The sequence below is a fragment of the Eumetopias jubatus genome, unplaced genomic scaffold (assembly GCF_037043125.1).
Source record: "Eumetopias jubatus isolate StellerSeaLion01/CBP00866 unplaced genomic scaffold, mEumJub1_p1.0 scaffold_15, whole genome shotgun sequence".
In the NCBI taxonomy this organism is placed as follows: Eukaryota; Metazoa; Chordata; class Mammalia; order Carnivora; family Otariidae; genus Eumetopias; species Eumetopias jubatus.
Window position 1 is genome coordinate 55,968,761 of NW_028274821.1, and position 23,673 is coordinate 55,992,433.

The 23,673-nt window shown below is 37.7% G+C and overlaps 1 pseudogene; it reads left to right on the forward strand.

Moving 5' to 3' along the window:
- Positions 1-21,430: 21,430 nt before the first annotated feature.
- On the forward strand, positions 21,431-21,948 carry LOC114218204 (ATP synthase F(0) complex subunit C1, mitochondrial pseudogene; annotated as a pseudogene).
- The last annotated feature ends 1,725 nt before the right edge of the window (positions 21,949-23,673 follow it).

Genomic DNA, 23,673 nt, shown 5'->3' on the forward strand with positions numbered 1-23,673 from the left:
GCACGTCATAGTTGGGCAGCAGGCCATTCTACTCCATATTCCCTTCCTCCCTCCAGGACCCAGGGTCATACAGGATCCATGCTCTAGAATGTTGCCAGTGGCAAGCAAGGAAATGGAAGTGCGGCAAGTTGCATATTGACTTTTAAAGTTTTGTCCCAGAAGTAACACGTATCACTTCTGCTCATATTTCATTGATCATATTTCAAGAGGGAAGTGAAATCCTACCATATGCTAGAGGGGATGGCCAGAAACATTTATTTTATATAAATGTTTTATATTAATACACAATATTAAAGTATATGTTATAGCATTTTGATGCATTCAGTGGTACTGGGTAGAGAGTAACAGTAATAGCTCACTGTAGCGAGGGCTTACTCTGTTCAGAGCAATCTGCTAAGGGCTTTGCTCCCATTGTCTCATTTAACTCTCATATTGGCCTGTAAGGCAAGTAGCTGCATCTACCAGACACTGCAATTTGCCCTTCCAATAGCCACCCCCCCCCACCCTTTTCTTTTACTAACACAGCTGAGATTTCACTCAAGGTAACAGTGTATAAAGTTCACATTATCCTGATAGCTACCAGGGACCAGGTGAAAAACTTCTGGCCAAACCATGATACGTGGAATTCTCTGAACACAGCATCACTTCTTGAAAAAAAAATATAAATAAGTAAGGCAGAATTCTATCTTCTTTCCACATTTCTGCAGAAGGCAGAAATGATGCCAAGTGATACAACAGCCATTTGGGGACAGTGAGGTTAAAAAGCATGGGGTTGGGAAGATAATCATGGAAATACTGGCCATGACATCACTGCTGATGATGCTGATCTGATACCACCAACCACTTATCTCTGGCCTTCCTGTGATATGAGCTAAATAAGCCTGTTCTTCTTTGAGCTGATTTCGAAAGAGTTTTATCTTATTTTCATCTGAATCCTTTTTAATCAATGCAATGTATATTCCCATGGCTTAATAACAAAACAAAATGAGTTAAGGAGAAGTTATATACACAGGCCAAAATAACAAGACCAATTAATGTCAGAGCTGGAACTTAGATCTGTAACGGCCTGACTCAAAAACTGGGCGATTCACAAGGGACTTTCCAATCCATTCTAAACAGCTGTGAGTCAAATCCTAGATACCTGACATTTCAAAACAATGTGAAAATCAAGTTATTAATAAAATGAAAGTATCACTAAGGAACCGAGAAATTCTCAATGTTTATAAAATAGAGCTTGCATAAAATCATGCTTCAGTTCAATGTATCCAAGTTTTCTACTGATATAACTTGGACATTGTGATTTCACTGCTTAAATATATTTTTTAATGAAAGATTAACAATATAGGATAACCACAACCTTCATTAGGCTTCAGTTCCCTCACTTATGAATTGTAGTCATTGATTAGGTAATATTTATTACTTCCTAGTCTGTGTAATCTATGATTTTAATGAGGTGATGAAAGCAGGTAAGTTTTAGGCACCTAATAATTCTTTGCACACCATCCCTGATAGAACAAATAGGAATTATTTGTTTTAATATCTGTCTTCTCCAGGGCTGCAAACTTCCTGAAGGCATAGTGAGGCCTGCCTTGGTCACTCTGTGCAATGTATATTCCCATGGCTTAATAACAAAACAAAATGAGTTAAGGAGCATTTGATAGAGGATCTGCTTGAAGTATATTAGCTCATGGGTAAAATGTTCAATATTATTCTACTTGAAAACAGGGACAGAATAAGGAAAAAAATATCATGTTGAATTAGTCACAGCAATTTGTATTGATTTTTTTTAAATTTGGAACCAGTTGTGAATATCGCAAATAGACAAACGTAGGCTTAACTAAAATTTTCCTTAACAGTTAGAGCTTCTTTTTTTTTTTTTAGGCCTGCTTTCTGATTAATGATCTCATGAGTTCTCAGTCCCAGAATATAATAAAAATAGCAATAAATGCTAACCTTGAAAAAGAGACATTTTTCTGAATTGAGTGAGGATAGACTGGTAATATTTTATTGATAGTAAATAGATTCTAAGATTTGAATAGCTTAAAAAATAAAATTATTACTTGTTCATGTAATGGTCTTGTGTATATTCTCTTCAGTAGTATGGCTTTCCTCCCTGAAGTGATTCAGGGATCCAGCCTCCTTTCATCTCTGGCTCCACCATTTCCTTGGCCTCCTCTCCATCTGTATCCACTTGGCAGAGGAGAAAAAGCAGGAGGGAGGGTCCATCATGCTGTTTTATGGTCCATGAAGGAAAGATGTTCAGGAGCACTCAGTCACTGGTAAGAATTTGGGTACAAGCCATAGTCAACAGCAAGGAAGACTGGGAAATGTAGAACATCTCTTCAAAGATCAGGATAGAGGATTTCAGTAGACAACTGGTCTCTGCTAGTCATATTATAGTTCTGTGATCTGTAATTCTACATGAAATAATACAGGCAACCCTTCATGGAAGAAGAAGCAGCTACCCTTGTATATTTACTCTGGTCTTTCAACTCCCTGAACCCATCTTGAAGCGTTGCTGTTTTTCCTTGATGACATTAAGGCTTGGGAAAATAAATTTAACTCATTCTGAGAATTTTAGTGTGGGAGCTGCCAATAATATTCTTAATGCTGCTTGTGTCACATGTTCCTATTTCCTTAGAAAGCTCATCAATGAAAGATTGTCTGATGCTAATTCAGTCTCAGCCTCTGTACTAATTCACATTATTTCCATTAGAAGTTCTATTCATTATGGAGACTGGATAAGCACAGAAAACAGAATTGAAAAGACATTCATTTAAATTGACTGTAATGAGTCAGTGGCTTCTGTATTCCCCTTATTATCTTCAAATGCCAAATGAAACTTTTAGTAATGGGCACTGGCCATTGTTCAGTTTCATGATTATTTCACATTTGTTCAAAAGTCAATTGAAATAATTACCTTGGTTAAAGTAATTGAAGGTCATCTATAAACTGATTTATCTCATGTATGTGTGTGTGTGTTCTCTATAAACAAGCACCTATAACAAATTCTGGAATTTTTTTTCATATTTAAGGGAAAATAAAAAGCAAACAAGTAATAAAAATAAAGGGAAAAATATTGCGATGTTATGTTACATTATTTTTTATTTGCTCCTAAAATTTAGACTGGTAAGTCTGATGTTGATTTTATAAACTTTCACATACATGTCCTTACCCAGGCTTTTTTATTTTAAGCCACTTTTCACCCAATTTCTCTTTAATTCTCAAGGGTCAGGGATCATGTCTCTCTTTCAAAAGTATGCCACATAAAACCACATTATAGACACTCAATAACTTATTTTCAATGTTGATATATATAAAATTTCATTTCGAATATGTCAGGCTCACCCTGACACACATCTACATCCACAACCCTTTTCCTTCCTCTCTCCCTCCCTCTCTCTTTCTCTCTCTCTCTCTCTCACACACACACACACACGCACACCCTTACCTCACAGGTTATTTTCTGTGTAATAAAAGACAAACAAAAACTGACAGCTTCAGTTTCCATTATTTAAGTTTTTTCTGCAGAATGGCAAATTTGAAGGGTTCTTTCACAATACCAATGCCATTGTTGGAAATCTTAAGTAGTTTTATGGACATGTGAAATATTTTGATCATAGAATATTATTAATACATTTTGAAAGGAGGAAAATATTCATAGGGCTAAGAAAGTACTTTAAGGGAAACTACATTTAGCAACCTTGATGCAAGAGCCAGCATCATTATTTTATAACCTACAAAATACATAAGATTATTTTATGTGAAAACTAACTTATAAAAATGTAAAAAAAATCGACTTACTTATTTGAACTACTATAAATAACCATACACCTTTAATAATTTTGCATTTTAATTGTGTTTATCCAAAATATTTTCCATTTTTAATACTCTAATATTCCATTATGCAATATTCTAATACGCACACACACCAAAGACATCCCTCTTCTCCTTCCATTCTCATTGTCTTAATGACCACCATCACCCCACCACCACCTCTACCTACCTTCAAAATTATGTTTACAGAGAAGACAAATTAGAGTGTGGCTTATCAAGGATATATACAATCTTGACCACTCATATGGCAAAACCTATTTTGAACAGTTTGAGATCATATTCAGCAGGATTGTGACAATGACCCCTCTAACCCTGGTCCCCTAAGGAAGTAGTTGTCACATGAAATATTTAAGAGCAGAAATATCTGTGAGATGGTGTTAAATATCTTCTCCAATGATTCACAGTACATTTCTTTCATTCTCCAAATGTTCTTCAGTCCAATGCAAAGAAAATTCCTCTTGGAAAGCTTTTGGAACAATTAAGATCAAGTCTGAGTCAGACATCACTTTACAGCAAACTGTATTCCCATTAGTCATTCATTATCTTCTAATTTTTTTAAAGCTGACTCACTGTCATTCATTACTATTATTTTTGAGAACCAGACCAAATAAAAGATGAGCTTACCTTGACAATTCCACTTTTGATATTCTTCTTATAAGTAAACATAACAACTCTAAGATACTTGTTAACAATAGAAAAATGGCAGTGAAAAAATCTGGCAAGTCATTTCTCATTGTTGCATGCATTTTGGTACACTACAGGTCAAACAAGTGCCCCAAAACAAAACTTCAAACCTTCATAGAGAATATAGGCAGTGTGGTAGGCAAAATTCTGACATCCCCACAAGATCCTGATCCCCTGGTTATTTAACCAAACACTAAGCTAGGCACTGCTGTGATGGGACTTTGCAGATGAGGTTACTAATCAGCTGAACTTGAACTAAGATTATCCTGGATTTTCTGGTGTATTGATGTCATCACATGAGCCTTTAAATGCAAAAGAGGAGGGGCGGAAGAACCAGGTGCAGCAGAAGAGCAAGGCAAGAGAGATGAGGTAGAAGGGAAAGTTGGAGAGATGTGCAATCCGAGGACTCTTGCTGCCCTTATTGGCTTCAAAGGGAACCAGGGAATACCAGAAATCCCTAGAAGCTGAGAACAATCAACAAAGAAACTAGAACTTCATTCCTATAACCACACGGAACTGAGTTCTGTCAACAGTCAAGCAGACTCTCCCTCGGAGCCTCCAGAAAGGAGCGTACTCTTGCTGATACTTTGTAGGGTTCTAAGTAGAGAACCAACTGAGCCACACTGTGAAATCATGAGATGATATATATGTTTTGTTTTAAACCACTAGGTTTGTGGTAATAAACAATAACAAACTAACACAGGCAGCTCGAGAGTGTGTGTGTGTGTGTTTATGTGCATGCATGTGCCTTTATTGTTGTTCATGCAGTATCCCTAACACTTAATGCAGAGATGGGCATGTGGATTGAAATGCATAACTATTTGAGAGAGAAATTTCTTTAACTGCAGCAATTACTTAGTGCCTAAAGTTAGGCAAAGTTACTCTAAGGACAACCAGACTGTTAACGCTAGTATACACTTGTTTGTGTGGAATCCAACCATTCTTATGACATTCCTAAAGTGAAGACACTGGTACTTCTATGTTAGAAAGGAAAGTTAAGGAAGGAAAAGAAAGTTAACAAGGTCGTATCAGGAATGGGTATTTGCAAGAGACCCAAAATTATCATTATTCTTTAAGTCTTTGAAAGAAATGTGGCATTATTAAGGCATGATAATGAAAAACAAAATGTCTGGAAAACTTAATAACCACCTGAGAAACATCAAGTGCATTAATAGGGCAAAGTCTCTTAAAAAATATAGTAATGCATAAAATTAAAAATGCTACAAAAGAACTCAATGTCTCTGTTTTTATAATTAATGTAGATTAAAGCTGGAGTCATTCATTATTCTCCAATTAAACATTTCAAGTATAATAGAATCTACTAAGCCTCCAAGAACCAAGATACCCAAACACAAAGTGAGACCTGCTAGGTAAAGAATGTATGAAACACACACACGCTTATGCATGTACACCCTCAAATGCGTGCATTTCCTGCCTCCGGAACCAACTTATTTCATCAAGCCCCTTGATGAAAAAGCTAAAACTGGTACAGCCAACCCTTGAACAAGGCAGGGCTTAGGGGTGCTGACCCCTTCTGCAGTCAAAAATCTGCATATAGCCTTTGATTCCCTAAAAACTTAACAACTAATAGCCTACTGCACAGCAGAAGCCTCATTGACAACATAAGTAGTCAAGGAACACACGTTTTGTATGTTACATGTATTATATACTGTATTCCTACAATAAAGAAAACTAGAGAAAAGGAAATGTTATTAAGAAATTCCTAGGGGAGGGTGCCTGGGTGGCTCAGTTGGTTAAGCGACTGCTTAACCTCGGCTCAGGTCATGATCCTGGAGTCCCGGGATCGAGTCCCACATCGGGCTCCCTGCTCAGCAGGGAGTCTGCTTCTCCCTCTGACCCTCTTCCCTCTCGTACTCTCTATCTCTCATTCTCTCTCTCTCAAATAAATAAATAAAATCTTAAAAAAAAAGAAACTCCTAGGGGAGAGAAAATATATTTACAGCACTGTACTGTATGAAAAAAAAAATCTGCGTGTAAGCAGACCTGTGTAGTTCAAAACCACGTTGTTCAAGGGTAAGTTATAGTTCTTTTTTTTTTAAATTCTATTATGTTATGTTAGTCACCAGACATTACATCACTAGTTTTTGATGTAGTGTTCCATGATTCATTGTTTGTATATAACACCCAGTGCTCCATGCAGAACGTGCCCTCCTTAATACCCATCACCAGGCTAAACCATCCCCCACACCCTGCCCTCTAGAACCCTCAGTTTGTTTCTCAGAGTCCATCGTCTCTCATGGTTCGTCTTCCCCTCCAATATCCCCCCCTTCATTTTTCCCTTCCTACTATCTTCTTTTTTTTTATTTTAACATATAATGTATTATTTGTTTCAGAGGTACAGGTCTGTGATTCATCAGTCTTACACAATTCACAGCGCTCACCATAGCATATACCCTCCCCAATGTCTATCACCCAGCCACCCCATCCCTCCTAACCCCCACCACTCCAGCCACCCTCAGTTTGTTTCCTGAGATTAAGAATTCCTCATATCAGTGAGATCATATGATACATGTCTTTCTCTGATTGTCAGTTATAATTCTGATAGGGGTATTTGATTTTCCCAGAGCTAGTGAATGATAACTTATTTACCTCTCTACCTCTGGTCAGGTTAAACCACTATACATAGTCCAGACTATCTAGTGCCCATGTAGTCCTTGGAAAGAAAATACTCATCTGAAGAAAAGACTCTACCCTCCTCTCCTAACATCCTTGAAGTCTAGAATGTGACCTGCTCCATCCCCCCTGGGAACATACACCCCAATAACTTAATAACCACTTGAAAAAAACACATTTTAGAAAAGAGAGCTGAGCTGGTGCTCACACACTCCAGGGTGAGGAGGTGGCAGATAAGGTGCTCTTGCTCTTGGGGCACTGGATAGAGAGCCCAAATATGTGAGCGTGTCTTGAGAAGATGTTTGGAAATGTCGCTCTAAGCTCATCTGTCACCTGTCCTGCCAGGACTCTTGAACCTGCATGGGGGCTAACCAGAGCACAAAGCAGATGCCCAATCCATAGAGCTGTGGAGAGTGAGGCCTGTTTTAAGTCTAGGCTGGACCTAAAGACAAATGAAACCCTAGACACATGTTTATTCAGGGATTTTTTTGTCTGATTCTTTCTCTAGGAGATCTTGTTTGATGTATCCTGAGCCAGTATTTGGGGATAAGACAAGCAGCTGGGGAAATAAATTAGGGGAAAGTGGGGATAATAAAGAGTTTACATGTGCTGAAAATATTGGGACGAGAGTAAATTAATTCTTACCTGTCAGGTTACGCTTTGCTGCTGACATTTTACCTATTAATTTCCATGTAAGTTCTAAACTTATGGAGCAAGAGATTATTCTGTTATAAAATAATGGATTGAGAACTTTTCCATTTTTATGATACTATTCCCCATCCAAGAGTTAGCCATTGCCTGACTTTTTTCTCTTTTTCTGTCCCATGGTTAGACTCAAACACGAACGCTTGGAACTCAGTGATGACACTTCATCTTATTTCACATAGCAGCTAACTCAATGTTTGACAAATAAAAGAAGCTTAAATGCTGAATTGCATTCTAAATATATACTCATGGAATTAGAAAATCTGATAATAGGAGAAGGGAATCTTTACCTCCTATCTCTCCAGTTCCATTATGCACCAGCCAAAGCAGGGATAGCAAATATGTAGGACCCACGATGACTCTACCCAATTCAGTGTCTACTATGGACACTACTAATCTACCACAATAGTTTCCCATTGAAAAGGCAATTGCATCCATCTCAGTACAGAGATCCAGAGAGCTATTCTTACTTGATTACATATGTCCTGTGAAATAAAAACCATATATCCATCATAGAACATTTTATTTCCTCAGTGAGAGATAAAGAAACCAAGTTACAAACAGTAAGTACTTTAGACATAGCCACGAACTAGGAAGTGACTGAAATGGAATTTGAATACAATCCTGTGGAGATCCTTAGCCTTCACTCGATCTACCCTCCCAGACTATGTTTCTAGGCAAAACCAACCCCCAAAATCTATTAAAATATTTCATAATGTATTCCAACAGAGAACGATCTCTGGTCTCAGAAATAATTGATTCATCTATTACCTTTACAACTTATTATTTCTGTAAGCTGGACATGGTTACTTAGGTTCTCTGTGATCAGTTTCCGCATATGGAAAAATAGGATAATCACAATACCTACTTAACTGTGCTTTTATTAGGAGTAATTGAGATAATGCATGTAAAATGCTTAGTCCAGTACCTGAAACCTAGTAAATACCCATTAGAAGTTAGCATATATCATTAGTATTGTCACCTGCTACACTGGGTGAATGAAACCAGAAATATAATGCAAATGTTAAGATGGAAATTATGATTGTGCACTAGAATAATCAAATACCAATTACTCACCTTTAAAAAATAGAGCAAGTTAAGCATCATAAACGCTTTTCTCTGCACTGGTTCCAAACATAATCTTCTACCATAGACAAGTGCTCAGGGTGTACTGAAATCATATGTAAAGGCCCTATGCTCCTAAGAGAACTTCAGGAAATGTATAATTGGATAATGTCATGCATAATGGACAATGCACACTTTATCTGTTTGCAAAGCTGAAGAGTTTGTTATCGGGAATCATTACGAGCAGGTAATGCAGATGAAGGTGAATTCCTTTTTCCTCTGCTTTGGGCCATCGGGATGCCTGCCAGTTCTGTGTAAACTCAACAGTGGCTGGTGACGATGCATTGGTGGGCACTACAGGGGGGTGGGTGGCACATAAGAGAAGGGATTGGGATGGGAAAACAGGCATCAGGAACCCCCCAGGAGGGATGGAGTAGTCATTCAATTTGAAAGCAAGAGATCAGACATTCTTGGGCTAGGACTCTGTACTACCATGCTGTGTTCTGCTCTTTTGAAGGAACCTATTAAATGACAAGGATAATCCTAAAAAATACTAAAATCTCCCCAAATGCCTGTCATCTAGTGTTGAAATATAGCCTTATGGACCTGAGCTACTACCATCTAAAGAAGCTCCAGGAGCACAATTCAAGTCACGGGCACATTACAAGTGCCCTGGGAATTCTAACCAGTGTGAGGCTTTTTAGAAGGGAAAAATTAAGCTCTACTTTTTTTCAACTTTGTGCAGTTATTCTTTTTTAAACTTGGAGGAAACTGCCACTTCTGACAGTGTCTAGCAGGAAAGGACAAGTTTGGACAAAGTGCAAAAGAAAGAAAAACTGGTAAGCAGCACAAAAAGGGGACTCTTGCTTCCTAAAAACTAACAGATCGGGTCAGAAAATCAGAACAACAGGGGTCATTATCATTTCCAGACAAGAAAACTGAAGTCTGGAGAGATAATGTGACTTGCACAGTTAGTGGAAGAGCTGACACTGAATGTCCAGTCTCACTCCTGGCTCTAAAATGGCACACCAGTGCCACACGGCAATATGCTGTGACTCAGTGTGGTAGGCCAAATTCCAAGATGGCCCCCAAGGTTCCTCCCTCCCCTAGTGTAACATAACATCTGCATTTGCACTATGAACTTCCAGTTACTCAGTTTAAAAGTAGTCTAGGTGCTACTCTGAAGGGGTTTTCCAGAGGTAAGTAAGGTTCCAAATCGGATGACTTTAAGATAGGAAGATTATTCTCAGTGGGTCTGACCTAATCAGATGGGCCCTTAAAATATCTGTATTTTCCCCTAGTGAGACAATTCAAAGCACAAGGGAATTTGACAAAGCATGAGGGAATTTGACAGGGCAGACTAAATTGTGACCACCACCCTCCCAAATTCATATGTTGAAACCCTAACCCCTATTGTGACTGTATTTGGAGACAGGACCTATAAGGAGATAATTACGGTTAAAGTGGTTATAAATATGGGGCCTTAATTCAATATAACTAGCGTCTTTATAAGAAGAGAAAGAGCTACTGGAGAACCTTTCCCCCAACACCTGCACACATACACACAGAGGAAAGGCCATGTGAGGCCACAACGAAAAAGCAGCCATTTACAAGGCAGGAAGAGAGGCCTCACCAGAAACCAACCATGAAAGCACCTTGATCTTAAACTTCTAGCCTCCAAAACTGTGAGAAAATTAATTTCTGTTGTTTAAGCCACTCTGTCTGTGGTGTTTTGTCATGGCAGCCCCAGCTGACTAACACAGAAAGACTGCCCACTTCATGTTTTAAAGATTAAGAAGGTCATGTGACAAGAAATAGGAAAAGTGGTGTCCAGCTGACAGCCATCAAAGAAACAGAAACTTCAATCCTACAGCTGCAGGGAACTGAACTCTGACTCAAATACATGAGTCCAGAGGAGAACCTCGGGATCCAGATGAGGACACAGCCAGCAGACACTTAGATTTCAGCCTTATGAGAACCTAGGCAGGTAACAGCCGCACTATGCCCAGGCTTCTGCCCTCTAGAACTGTGACTTAATACAGTTTTGTCTTAAGCTGCTAAAATGTGGTAATGCTTTCAAAGGTGACAGAAAACTAATACACCTACCAGCATTAATTTTATTTTTAAACAGCTTTACGAAGGTATAATTGATACACAAAAAATGGCACATATTTAATGCATATAATTTGATGTGTTTGAGCATATGCACACTCTTGTGAAACTACCACCATAAAGTAATAGACATTTCCATCGCCTCCAAAAGTTTCCTTGTGTCCTTTTCTAAACAACAGATCTCTAATTTATGTACTTCATCTTGCATAACTAAAATCTTATTTCCACTGAACAACTTCTATTTCTCCCTCGCTCAGAGGGGGCTACCTCCAGCCCCTCATAACTACCATTCTGTTCTTCATTTCTTTGAATCTGGCTATTTTTCCTGCCTTCTGAGTAGATTCATGCAGTATTTGGCCTGCTGTAATTGGTTTATTTCATTTGACATAATGCCTTCCAGTTTTACCTAGGTTGTCCCATATTGTCCTCTAGTATAAAACTAACAGACAAAAGTACTAACTATAACTATGAAGCTTGGTTAATGGATATACAATATAAAAAGGTGTAAAATGTTACATCAATAACATAAAGTGCAGGAGGGAGAGGTAAAAATATAGAAGTATAGAGTTTTATATGCAATTGAAGTTAAATTGTTAATAAAATAGACAGTTGTTGTTATGTTTTATGTAAGTTACATGGTAACCACAAAGAAAATACCTATAGATGACACACAAAAGAAAAGAGAAAGAAATTAAAGCGTATAACTACAAAAAAATCAACAAATCGCAAAAAAAGATAAGTAAAAAAAGAGACAAAAGAATCACAAATCAAATGAAAAAACAACAAAATGGCAATAGTAAGTCTTTATCAATAGTTATTTTAAATGTAAATGGACTAAACTCTTCAGTCAAAAGTCAGAGAGTAGTTGAATGATTTTTTTAAAAAATCCAACTATACACTAGAAAAAACTCACTTTAGAATTAAAGACGCACATAGGTGAAAAGGAAAGGGATGGAAAAAGATATTCCACACAAATGGTAAGAAAAAGAAAGCAGAGACAGCTATATTTACATCAGACAAAATAGACTTTAAGCAAAAAATGGTCATAAAGTCACAACGATACATGTATATCATTATATATAATGATAAAAGGCTCAATTTATCAGGAAGATATAATAATTATAAACCTATAAGCACCCAACATCTCTGTAACTAAATATATAAAGCAAGCATTGACAGATCTGAAGGGGGAAATATACTGCAATACAATCAAAGAAGAAACTTCAATACCCCACTTACGAAGGATAGAACAATCATGGAGAAAATCAATAAAGGAAGAGCAGACTTGAACTATACTACAGATCACATGGTTCTAGCCAACATAAACACAACATTCCATCCAGCAACAGCAGAATACACGTTCTTTTCAAATACATATGGAACATTATCCAGGACAGATCACATTTTAGATCATATTTTAGATCACAAAACAAGTCTCAACAAATTTATAAAAAGGTTGATATCACATATCAAATATCTTTTCCAACCACAATAGAATGAAACTAGAAATCAATAGCAGAAGGACAACTGGAAAATTCACAATATGTGGAAACTAAACAATATACCCTTTAACAGACATTGGTTCAAAGAAGGAATCAAAAAAGAAATTAAAGAATACCTTGAGAAAAATGAAAATGAAAATAAAACATACTGAAATTTAGGAGATGCAGCAAAAGCAACTGAGAGAGCAGTTTATAGAGATAAATATGCACATTAAAAAAGAAACAGCTCAAACAGACAACCTAGCCTTATACCTCAAGGAAGCAGAAAAGGAACAAACTAAACCCAAAGTTTTCAGACTAAAGGAAAATTAAAGATTGGAGTAGAAATAAAGGAAACAGAGAATAGGAACACAATAGGAAAAAAAATCAATGAAACTAAGACGACTTTTTTTTTTTTAAAGATAAATAAAACTGACAAACTCCTTAGCTAGACTTACTAGTTCTAAAATATGATACTTAGGAAATAATCAAGAGATATAGGCAAAAGTGTTACTTAATAAAAAATTTTCAAAATAGTGAAAAGTTTAAAACCTCCATGTCCAATGAGAAGTGATTGATTACGTCAACTGTGGCATATCTGGATGAAACACTCTATAGCCATTAAAAATGTTTAAGAGGGGCGCCTGGGTGGCTCAGTCACTAAGTGTCTGCCTTCGGGCTTGGTCGTTAAGCGTCTGCCTTCGGCTCAGGTCATGATTCCAGGGTCCTGGGATAGAGCCCCATGTCGGGCTCCCTCCTCCGCGGGAAGCCTGCTTCTCCCTCTCCCACTCCCCCTGCTTGTGTTCCCTCTCTCCTGCCTCTCTCTCTCTCTGTCTGTCAAATAAATAAATAAAATCTTTTTAAAAAAATGTTTAAGAAAACAACCGTAAGAAATGGGTAATATGAATAATGTGATCTCTATGTATGTAATGTATGTACGTATGTGTTATATATATACACACACAGATATACGTATGTATACATTTCAAAATGTTAGTAAATATTAGCTCTGGTGATTGGATTACAGAACATTGAAAAGCACTTTTTTGTGCTTTTCTGTATTTATCAATGCTTCCAAAATAGTAGCTATTATTTGCAATAAAAAAGAAACAATACTAACAAATTACATTTTTTAAGGCTGCCATAAGTGAAAATATCTTTTCATATACCTACAACCCTCCAGGAAAGAGACTCACAGATATTTTTTAGTGGGTTGTTCAACATTTTTCTGAAGAGAAGCTCCTTTTTTTATTTTGTAAAGTCCTATACCTCGAGGTGAGCTCTGAGGTCTGGGCTGCAGGCGCATGCCCAAGTGGGGTATGAAATGAGTGTGGAGAGCCTCTGGACACATTTTTCTTACCAGGGGTTAAGCTTCAGGATCATGGGTTACTTACTTCACAGGGACTAGGCAGATTGATGCTGACATTTATTTTTTGTGGCTACTAGCATTTTAAATTACATTTTAAAATACTTTTCTGATAGCCCATAGGCTTGAGAAATTAACTCAGATGGGACATTTTGATTATGTTAATATGTTAGATAGACATGTAACTGCTCACAGTGACAAATGAGGATGGTGGCGGCATCAGCAGGAATGCCCTGAATTCTCTCACGTATGCAGTGCCCCGCAGTACCTGAGTGCCAACTGATAGCATAGAAAAGTTCAGTGATGATTTAATTTAAAAGTTCCCTGTGCTTTATCATTCACAAGTAATTATAGTTAGTTCATTAATTACCTTCTTGAGAAGTGAGACTGGAAAGAGAATTAAATGGTACTTTAAAAAGCTAATTTTGCAAACAATTAAATGAAGCCAAATATAATTGATAATTGCTGTACCAACTGGCCTGGAGGCATTCCTCTTTAGAAAAATTGTTTAGACTTTGGTAATATGAGAGAATAGAAACTCTCTCCGTAAGTTTAAATACGCATGAAAAAGTCAAAGTAAAAACGATTAAGCTTTTCATAAAATTTGGCTCAAGCCAAAGGGGGCAGCTTTAGCAATACAAATTTTAACATTGTCTCTCTAAAAAAATATGGTTGACGATGACCAGGTCTTGAAGTTGGGAAATAATATATTTCAATCACAAAAGTACGGATTCGGAAAAGGCAGTAAATCTGTGACTCTCGTGCCTTTCTGAGGGAAGCATGACTCTCCTGAACCTCTCTTTCCTAGTACTCGGCATCCTGGAGAGTTTTCAAACTGGAACCATCAAGCATACGGCTGAGTATTTGATTGTAAAATATCATTATCAAACACCTACTGTGTGACAGGCTCTCTGCTAAATGTTAGGGGTCCATCTAACCCTTCCCTCAAACAGCTTAGAGTCCAGCAGAGGAAAGACATTCTGACACAGCCAAGCACATGAAGGGCAAGAAGCAGAGCAGCGCGGGAAGAAAGCGCACACATTTTGTCTGGATCCACCGGAGCAGGCTCAACAAAGAGGTGGCTCAGGACTGCAAAGAGCAGGGATTAGAAGGCATGGATAGTGCACGGGACAGACTGGGTGATGAAAGGAATCCCGATAAGGAAAAGCATTTCAGGTAGAGGCAGGAGCATGGGAAAAGACTGGCAGCCGGGAGCAGACTCTGTGACAGCTCCTCAGGCAGCTTGCAAACTTTCCCTAGAAGGGATTCAGAGGTTTTGAAAAGGATCCTGGCATCAACACACATTTGGGTTAACTTATTCATTCCTGTAATAATCAATTATTTCTGACTATCCATGTGCTCAACACTTGGCTCAGGGGACCAGAATGTTCCCAAGACCAAGTCTTTCCCTTGCGGATCGCATGAGGCGCTGCTGGGGAGAAAAGGAGGAAATGAAGCAAAAAACAATGTAGGGCAGCATGAATGTCTCAGAGCACAGCTTTTTTTTTTTTTTTTTTTTTTTTAAGCAGCAAAATGACAGCCTTGGTGGATGAATTGTGACTGGTCTAAACCATCATGGTAATCCCAGTTCCCTTCACCTAAAGCTCCTTTCCCAGCTTCCCTTGCCATTGGGAATAGCAGAGAGCAAGCGAGTACTGAATGGTAAAGGGGGATCCTGGTTGTGTTTTGGTGTTACCTTCACAGTGTATGTTCTATTATGCGCACGCACACACACACACACACACACACACACACATTCACGGTGTACATATAGCTATATTTATATGTACATATTATATATACATACATATATGTATATATTATCTCTTCCACATAACAGTTCTTCAGCAATCTACTTAAAACTACCGAAGCAATAACCATGTGCCACATGATAAAGTCTGTACCCTCATTTCCCATGCTAGTCCTTCTAGAGACATAGGCTGCTATGTTAGTCCCTTTTAAGAAACGTGTGCTCAGATCAGGGCCTGCCTTCTGCATGACCTACCAGAGCACAGGAGAACTACTTGCTTCCTTGTTAGCATAGAATAGTCCTTACTTTTATCTAGAAAGGAACTCTATCACTGAACTGAGATAGGCCAAAAAGCATTGCCTTTGACAGTTTTAATGTTTATGGGTCCTTTCTATCAGAATTTTGACTGCCAAAATCCTGGACTCACCTTTGTTATTACGATATCAACTTTGAAAGCAAACATCACCATACTAATGAGTAATACTTTTACCTTGGATACAACTCACACATTGCCAAAGTTATAGCCGCCTCTCCCCTGGTCAGATCCATCTTTATCATATGCCCTAAGGCCTGGCATCCTCCTGCCTCCTAGGACTGGTGCCTGAAACCCATTCAGAGAAATGTACTGATTTGGCTTCTGCCATCACTGTGTTCCCCTGTACCCGCACTACCCTGCGTGTGGGCTCAGATCGTAACAGTGTCTGCCCCAGGGACACTCTGGGACCTATCTCAGTAAAGGTACTGGCTGACATTCTTCCTCTTCACCTTGGGTTCTTTCTAGTTCTCAGGAGTCTGCTAAGACTCCCTCTCCCTGAAGCACTGAATGTCTCTCTGCAGCTGGTCACCAAGACAAAAGCATTCTGAGAAACAGCACAGCAAAGACAAAGCAGGTCACACACTCTGCCCTTGGTGTCCCATTCTCTGCAAGGTCTTCCTGTCATCGGGGTGGAAGCCCACGTGTAGACCCATGCCGCAGAGGGGCCAGGTCACATGGGAAATAACTTCAGCCTGAACCTGGGAGCATGAGTGGATATGTCACCCCTCTCGTCTCCGAGGCACTGGAATGGTCTGGTGCCGGAGAGAAGAAAAAAATGCTTTCTCCCACTACGATGTGATCTGATCATTGTCAAGAGTAGCCGGAACAAATGCACTGCATTATATACATAGGAAATAGAATCAAAGTGACCGAGAGAGATAAGAAATGCTCTAGATGCACCCCTCAATGACTCTGAACCTGGACTATCCTGCTGGAAGAAAAGCAGCTTCCACAGCAAAAGGAATTAAGTGTACTCTCTCCCATAATGGTAAGTAAGGAATGTGTCAAGGTTCTGGGCTCTGAAAGGAGCAAGCAGGGCAGATAAGAATGATACAACAAACCAGAGATGAGAGCATAAGGGCCACAGAACCCACCCTAGTGGGGGAATGGGTGGAAGTTACACTTCAACACACGAGTCACTGGCAAACTGCTCTGCAGAGAAAAGTTTTATCGATTTGCAAACTCACTAACAGTATATTAGAGTAAACAGTTCTCCTACCGTCACCTACACTGGATATTAGAGTGTTTTAAATGTTTACTAATAGGATAATAATTGTATTTTGCTTTATTTTTATATTCTAGAGCTAGAAAGACTTTTCATATATCTACTGATAAATTATATTCATTTCTCTGTAAATCGGTGAAGGAAGGGACAATAGATATTTCAATAATAATAACTGATATTGAATAAGAAATTCCCCTATGCGCCCTGGAGTCAAGTCTTACATGGGCATGCTGTTCAGGCAACAAGGCTCCCATGGAGCCCACCCTTGTCACATTTGTAAATGAGGTGATGGACATTCTGATAATTGGATGCGTGAAGTGGGAATTACCTGCTTGACATCCCAGCCACCAAATTTAGTTTACCTTGCTTATTGTTTAGTATCAACACATCTGCTTATGTCAAGATGCCAGACTAGACTCAAGGAGCAAGAACAAGACCTGATTCAGGATATGGTATATTTATGATGCTTTAAATCTAATTGTTTCCTGGTAACAAAGGCTTGCACAGCCATTATAATTGCCTTGTGTTCCTTTTCTGTAATTGCTTTGAATCCTTTTTGAACATAGGTGCAATAAGGTCTCCTTGACTGTGAGTTTCTCTAGAGCCAATTACATTTGTAATCTCAAGGTTTAGAACAGTGCCTGGGACAAGGCAGTTGTTAATCCGTATCATGAAATGCTTTCTGATCATATGAATGGGCTTCAAAAATTAATGTAATAAAATAGCTATGTGACATCTAAGACTATAAATTCTTATGAACATCAACAAAAAAAGGCTATTCTGACATCTCTTTTTTCATGCAGTTGAAATTCTAAAAATGTCATTCTAGTGACATAGTACTTCCCTCTTCTCATCATTCATGACAATGCATCATTCTCACTCATTTTATGGGTAGAAGCTATTGGCATTTTTCTATAGAAGCATTTGCAGGGATTACACATTCTTACAGTTTGGTGCATTCTTTGATAGAAAAATGTGCTGCATTGACCTGATAGTTGTAAAATACTTGAGATTTACTGTCTTTCTCTTCTGTGGATGATGAGAAATAGCTCCTTTTCACTAAATAGTAAAGAAAAATTATTTTTCTACATAAATATCATCGGTCATAACATTTACCTTCTTTTTTTTAATTTTTTATTGTTATGTTAATCACCATATATTACATCATTTGTTTTTGATGTAGTGTTCCATGATTCATTGTTTGTGCATAACACCCAGTGCTCCATGCAGAACGTGCCCTCTTTAATACCCATCACCAGGCTAACCCATCCCCCTACCCTCCTCCCCTCTAGAACCCTCAGTTTGTTTTTCAGAGTCCATCATCTCTAATGGTTCGTCTCCCCCTCTGACTTACTCCCCTTCATTCTTCCTCTCCTGCTATCTTCTTCTTTTTCTTTTTTCTTAAAATAATAACATTTATCTTCTTGATAAATATGGAAAATAATGTTTATCTTTAAGAACTTCATGAAAAGCAGGTAATTCAAGGCAATATATGCCTTAAAAAACCCATTAATCTTTATGAATTGAAAATAAATCCTATGGGAAATGTATTATAATTTCCCCCTTTTAAAAAGCATTCTTTTCTGGTTTTTTGATGACAAAGGAAACACAGTTTCATTTTCTCTAATTAGAGACTACCAATTTGTTTTCAAAATAAATTAAAAACGACATATAACCCATTACTACCCAGAGGTAACAGCTAGTAACAACTTATTATATGTTCTTCCCATATTTTCTTACATATGAGTATATGTTTATAAAAGAGATAACATTTTGTGAATATCATTTGCAAGTCTGTTAAAAAACAAAATTGTTATTTCATGACCTTGTTCCCATGTCAATAAATACTGATTTAAAAGACTTTGTGGTTAACTACAATTTATTTAACCATCTGCCTACTGCAGGAAATTTAGATTGTTTACAGTGTTTGGTTATAATAAATAACACTGCAGTGGATATTTATGACTCTGTATCCAGTCCACCCTAAATATGAATACTTAATATCCCTGCCAACTCATTATAGGCTTTGGAGTACTTTCAATTTACTCTCCTCAAAAGAAGGCAGAATAATTTAAAAAATTTTAAGTGCTTCATACCTAACATCAAATTGTTTTCCCAGAAAACATGCATATTTACATATATAAATATACATATTTATACATATTCACATTGCCATCTATGGTATATGAGAGTATTCCCATAAGATTTAATAGTTCATTTTAATAATAATATTTCTCCCTGAAAACTCAGCTACTGGCTATATTTTCAAGTAAAGACCACAACATATGCTTTGGTATAATGTCTAAAGTGAAAGCACAAGTCTATGGCATATACTTTTCCTCTCTAATAACAAATAGAAGACATTTTTTTAAAGATAAATTAAAACCATACAATTATACATAAAATAAACCATGAAATCATCCCTCATGGCCCCAATACTGCTATATTACTTTCCCGAGAAAATAAATGTATGTCAGTTTTGTGTATACATATATGTTTGCATATACATATATACTCTTTCGGCACACACACAAATACACACACAGGTTAGATGTGTTTGTAGAAGTAGCTTTTCTTTTTCCAAAATTGGGAACATACCCAGTGTACTATTCTGTACTTTTTGCTATTTAACACTGAACATTTCATGAATAGTTGTCATTTTGTTGTTATAGCTTTTTATAAAACTCTTTTGAATATAATTTTTTTCATTTACTCCATGTCCAGCTCAGATCTCCTATCTCAGCAATCATAACTTATCAAAAAATAAGTATTTTGAATTTGCTTATAGACTCCATTTCTATTCTTACTAGCATCATCAGAAAAGGCCAAGAAGTGAATAAATGAAAAATTGTTTTTTCTTGTGAAGCTACCGCTACCTTAAATTTTTTAGCTAGTTATGCATTACCAACAAAATTACAGTAATGTTAGTTTTGCACAGGATTTATTTTAAAAGGAAGAAAAAAGAATTCTGCACTTTTGTTGTTAATGGTCTTCAGATGGTGAGTTGAAAGAGTGTGAAGAGGTGAATTTCTTCACTTAGTCCCATAAACTAAACTGAGGGCCAGCATCCTCAGATCAGATTCTGTATTTTTATTTTAATCAACAGGAGTACAGCAAAAATGAAGGAATGAAGTGTGCATACTTGCTACATGTGGATGAGCCTTGAAAATACGCAGAGTGAAAGAAGCCAAACACAATGGGCGCCTGGGTGGCTCAGTTGTTAAGCGTCTGTCTTCAGCTTAGGTCATGATCCCAGGGTCCTGGGATCAAGTCCCGCATCGGGCTCCCTGCTCCTTGGGAGCCTGCTTCTCCCTCTGCCTCTCTCTCTCTCTCCCTCTGTCTCTCATGAATAAATAAATAAAATCTTAAAAAAAAAAAAAGAAGTCAAACACAAAAGGACGCCCAGCTTGCCCTCTTGTTCTTCTAGGTGTGACGTCATTTTTCCTAATCACTCTTACAGTATCACAGGCTGAACAGGATTACTTCAGAAGTGAGGAACACAACCAAACATTCTTCTGAGGTAAGGAATTCACCACTAACTACAAATGCCATCTATATGTGCCTAAAACAACCAGCTCTGTACCATGCCTAAGTCATGCCATGATTTACTTCCTCTGACCCACCTGCCAACCCCAGTCTAACTTTATCTCCCTCTCACCATTCCCATCCAAGGTTCTACTCACCCTATGGGTCATCCCTGCACGGTCTTGCCCAGAGTGTCACAGGACCTAGTCTTCAGCTGGGAACATCTTTTCCTACCTGTTCTTCTTGTAATTTAGGTATCGGCTGGATCCATGTGACCAATATTTCTACCGAAGGAAGCTAGTCCCAGAAGAGAGTCCTGTGCTCTCTACTCAGTGATGGGTCAGCACCTAGGAAACAGAAACATGGCCATGGATTTTCTTTCTTCTGAATATTTTCTTCCCCGTTTTCACCCATTTGCACTCTGGGGATCTGCTGCAAGGTCAACCAAATTATTGAGCCCTTAATCTAGAGCCAGTAAATATTCTCTTTACCTTCAACATATTTATGCATTGAATAAATGTGTACTGGAAAATAGGAAATAGAGGGAAAAGTGTGAGGTCCAACAAAGTGCCAAAAGGTAAACATATTCCCCAAGGAGTCACACAAAAAGAAGTATTTTCCCAAATACATTTGTCCTCTTATTTATAAATTATTAAAAGGGAAAAAGAGCAAATAGACCAAAAAAGTACAGTGACAAGACCTGTTTTAAAATATATTTTTATTTCCTAGAGCTAAAGCCGGGAGACTGAGAAAATGCAGACCACCGGGGCACTACTCATTTCTCCGGCTCTGATTCGCTGTTGTACCAGGGATCTGATCAGGCCTGTGTCTGCCTCCCTCTTGAGTAGGCCAGAGATCCCAGCTAAACAGCCATCCTACAGCAGCTCCCCGCTCCAGGTGGCCCGGCGGGAGTTCCAGACCAGTGTTGTCTCCCGGGACATTGACACAGCAGCCAAGTTTATTGGCACTGGGGCTGCCACGGTTGGTGTGGCTGGTTCAGGGGCTGGCATTGGAACAGTGTTTGGCAGCTTGATCATTGGCTATGCCAGGAACCCGTCTCTCAAGCAGCAGCTCTTCTCCTATGCCATTCTGGGCTTTGCCCTGTCTGAGGCCATGGGGCTCTTCTGTTTGATGGTCGCCTTCCTCATCCTCTTCGCCATGTGAGGTTCCATGAGGGTCACCTACCCGTCCCTGCTGCTTCGACTTCAGGCCATGCCTGGTGCTGGAGTGTGCTAAGCTTTACCATTAAACACAATGTTTCTCTAAAAAAAAAAAAAATAAATAAAATATATTTTTATTATAAAATAATGCAAGTGATTTGCTAAAAATACAAAAGTGTAAGAAGTAAAAATCAAATATTTCTAAGGTCTTTGCAGAATTATTCTTGCTAATCATTTCATCTATACCTTTCTGGTTTTTCTTTTACAAATCACATGATTGTTTATACATTATTAGCCCTTTTCAAATGTCTTGCAGTACGTTTTTCTTTATTGCTTTATTTAGTGTGTGTGTATGTGTGTATGTATGTGTGGTGCAGCATGTTTCTATTTTTTCCCTTTATGATTCATAGGCTTTTTGTGTCATGCTTTGAAAAGCATTTCCTACTCCCAAGATTATATGATTTTTTTTAAAATAATTTGTGTATGGTCAGAGAGCAAAGGATGACAGAAAATCTTTCCTTTCTTATAACAAGCTTTTTACAGACGCTGAAACCAACTAGCCCCTGGGAAAAGAATGACATTGCATTTAATGGAGCTGAACATGTTTGGAATCATCAAGTATAAGATCAATTAACCAGAAAATTGATAGCCCCATAAATTTATATAGAAGCCTCTCAATGAACCTACCTACAGTTTATGAGTACTTGGCAGGAAGGACACTAGAAAAATAATCTGTACATTTTACCATTAAGTCACATTGAGATTTATTTAGAAATACTGTAAACTATATTGAAAACTAAGCACAAACACACACACAAAGCTGGGAGGCTTAAAACGGCTTCTTAACTATTCTCAAAAAACTTATAGTCAATATATTAAACTCAGGTTTAATATTTTATTTCCATTTGTATATGCAATTTGTTGGCTTTATTCATCATAAATTAAACTTTCTAATGTCACCTCTCCAATAACTTTATAATCAATTAGCAATCTAGACTTGCTCCTTTTCTGGTTAACATCGTTTTTTGTTTTTTTTTTTTTAATTTGAGTATACTTGACACATAACATCACATTAGCTACAGGTATACAACAGAGTGATTCAATGTCTCTATAGGTTATGCTGCGTTCACAAGTGTAGCTACCATCTGCCACCATACAACACTATTACAGTTTAATTGACTAGATTCTCTATGCTGTATCTTTTATTCTGATGACTTCATTCCAAAACTGGATGCCTGTATTTCCCACTCTCCTTCACCCATTTTGCTCATCTCTCTCATCTCCCACCCCTCTACAACCATCAGTTTGTCTCTATATTTATATATTTGATACTGCTTTTTGCTTGTTTATTCATTTATTTTTTAGATTCCACATATGAGTGAAATCCTTTTTCTCAGTCTGACTTACTTCACCTAGCATAATACCTTCTAGGTCCATCCATGTTGTTGCAAATGGCAAGATCTCATCCTTTCTTATGGCTCTATAATATCCCATCATATATGTCCCACATCTTTATCCATTAATCTACTGATGGACACTTAGGCTGTTTCCATATCTTGGTTATTGTAAATAACCAAATAAATAAATATCTGCGGCAACAGACATAGGGGTACATATTTCTTTTTGAATTAGTGTTTTTATTTTTGGGGTAAATACCCAGTGGTGGAATTACTGGATCATATAGTAATTCTATTTTTCATTTTTCGAGGAACCTCCCTACCAGTTAATAACTTTTAACACCCATCTCTATAAATTCAGAGAAATACAATAATTTCAACTTTTTGCTCTTTCTAAACACCTTTTCCAATTATGC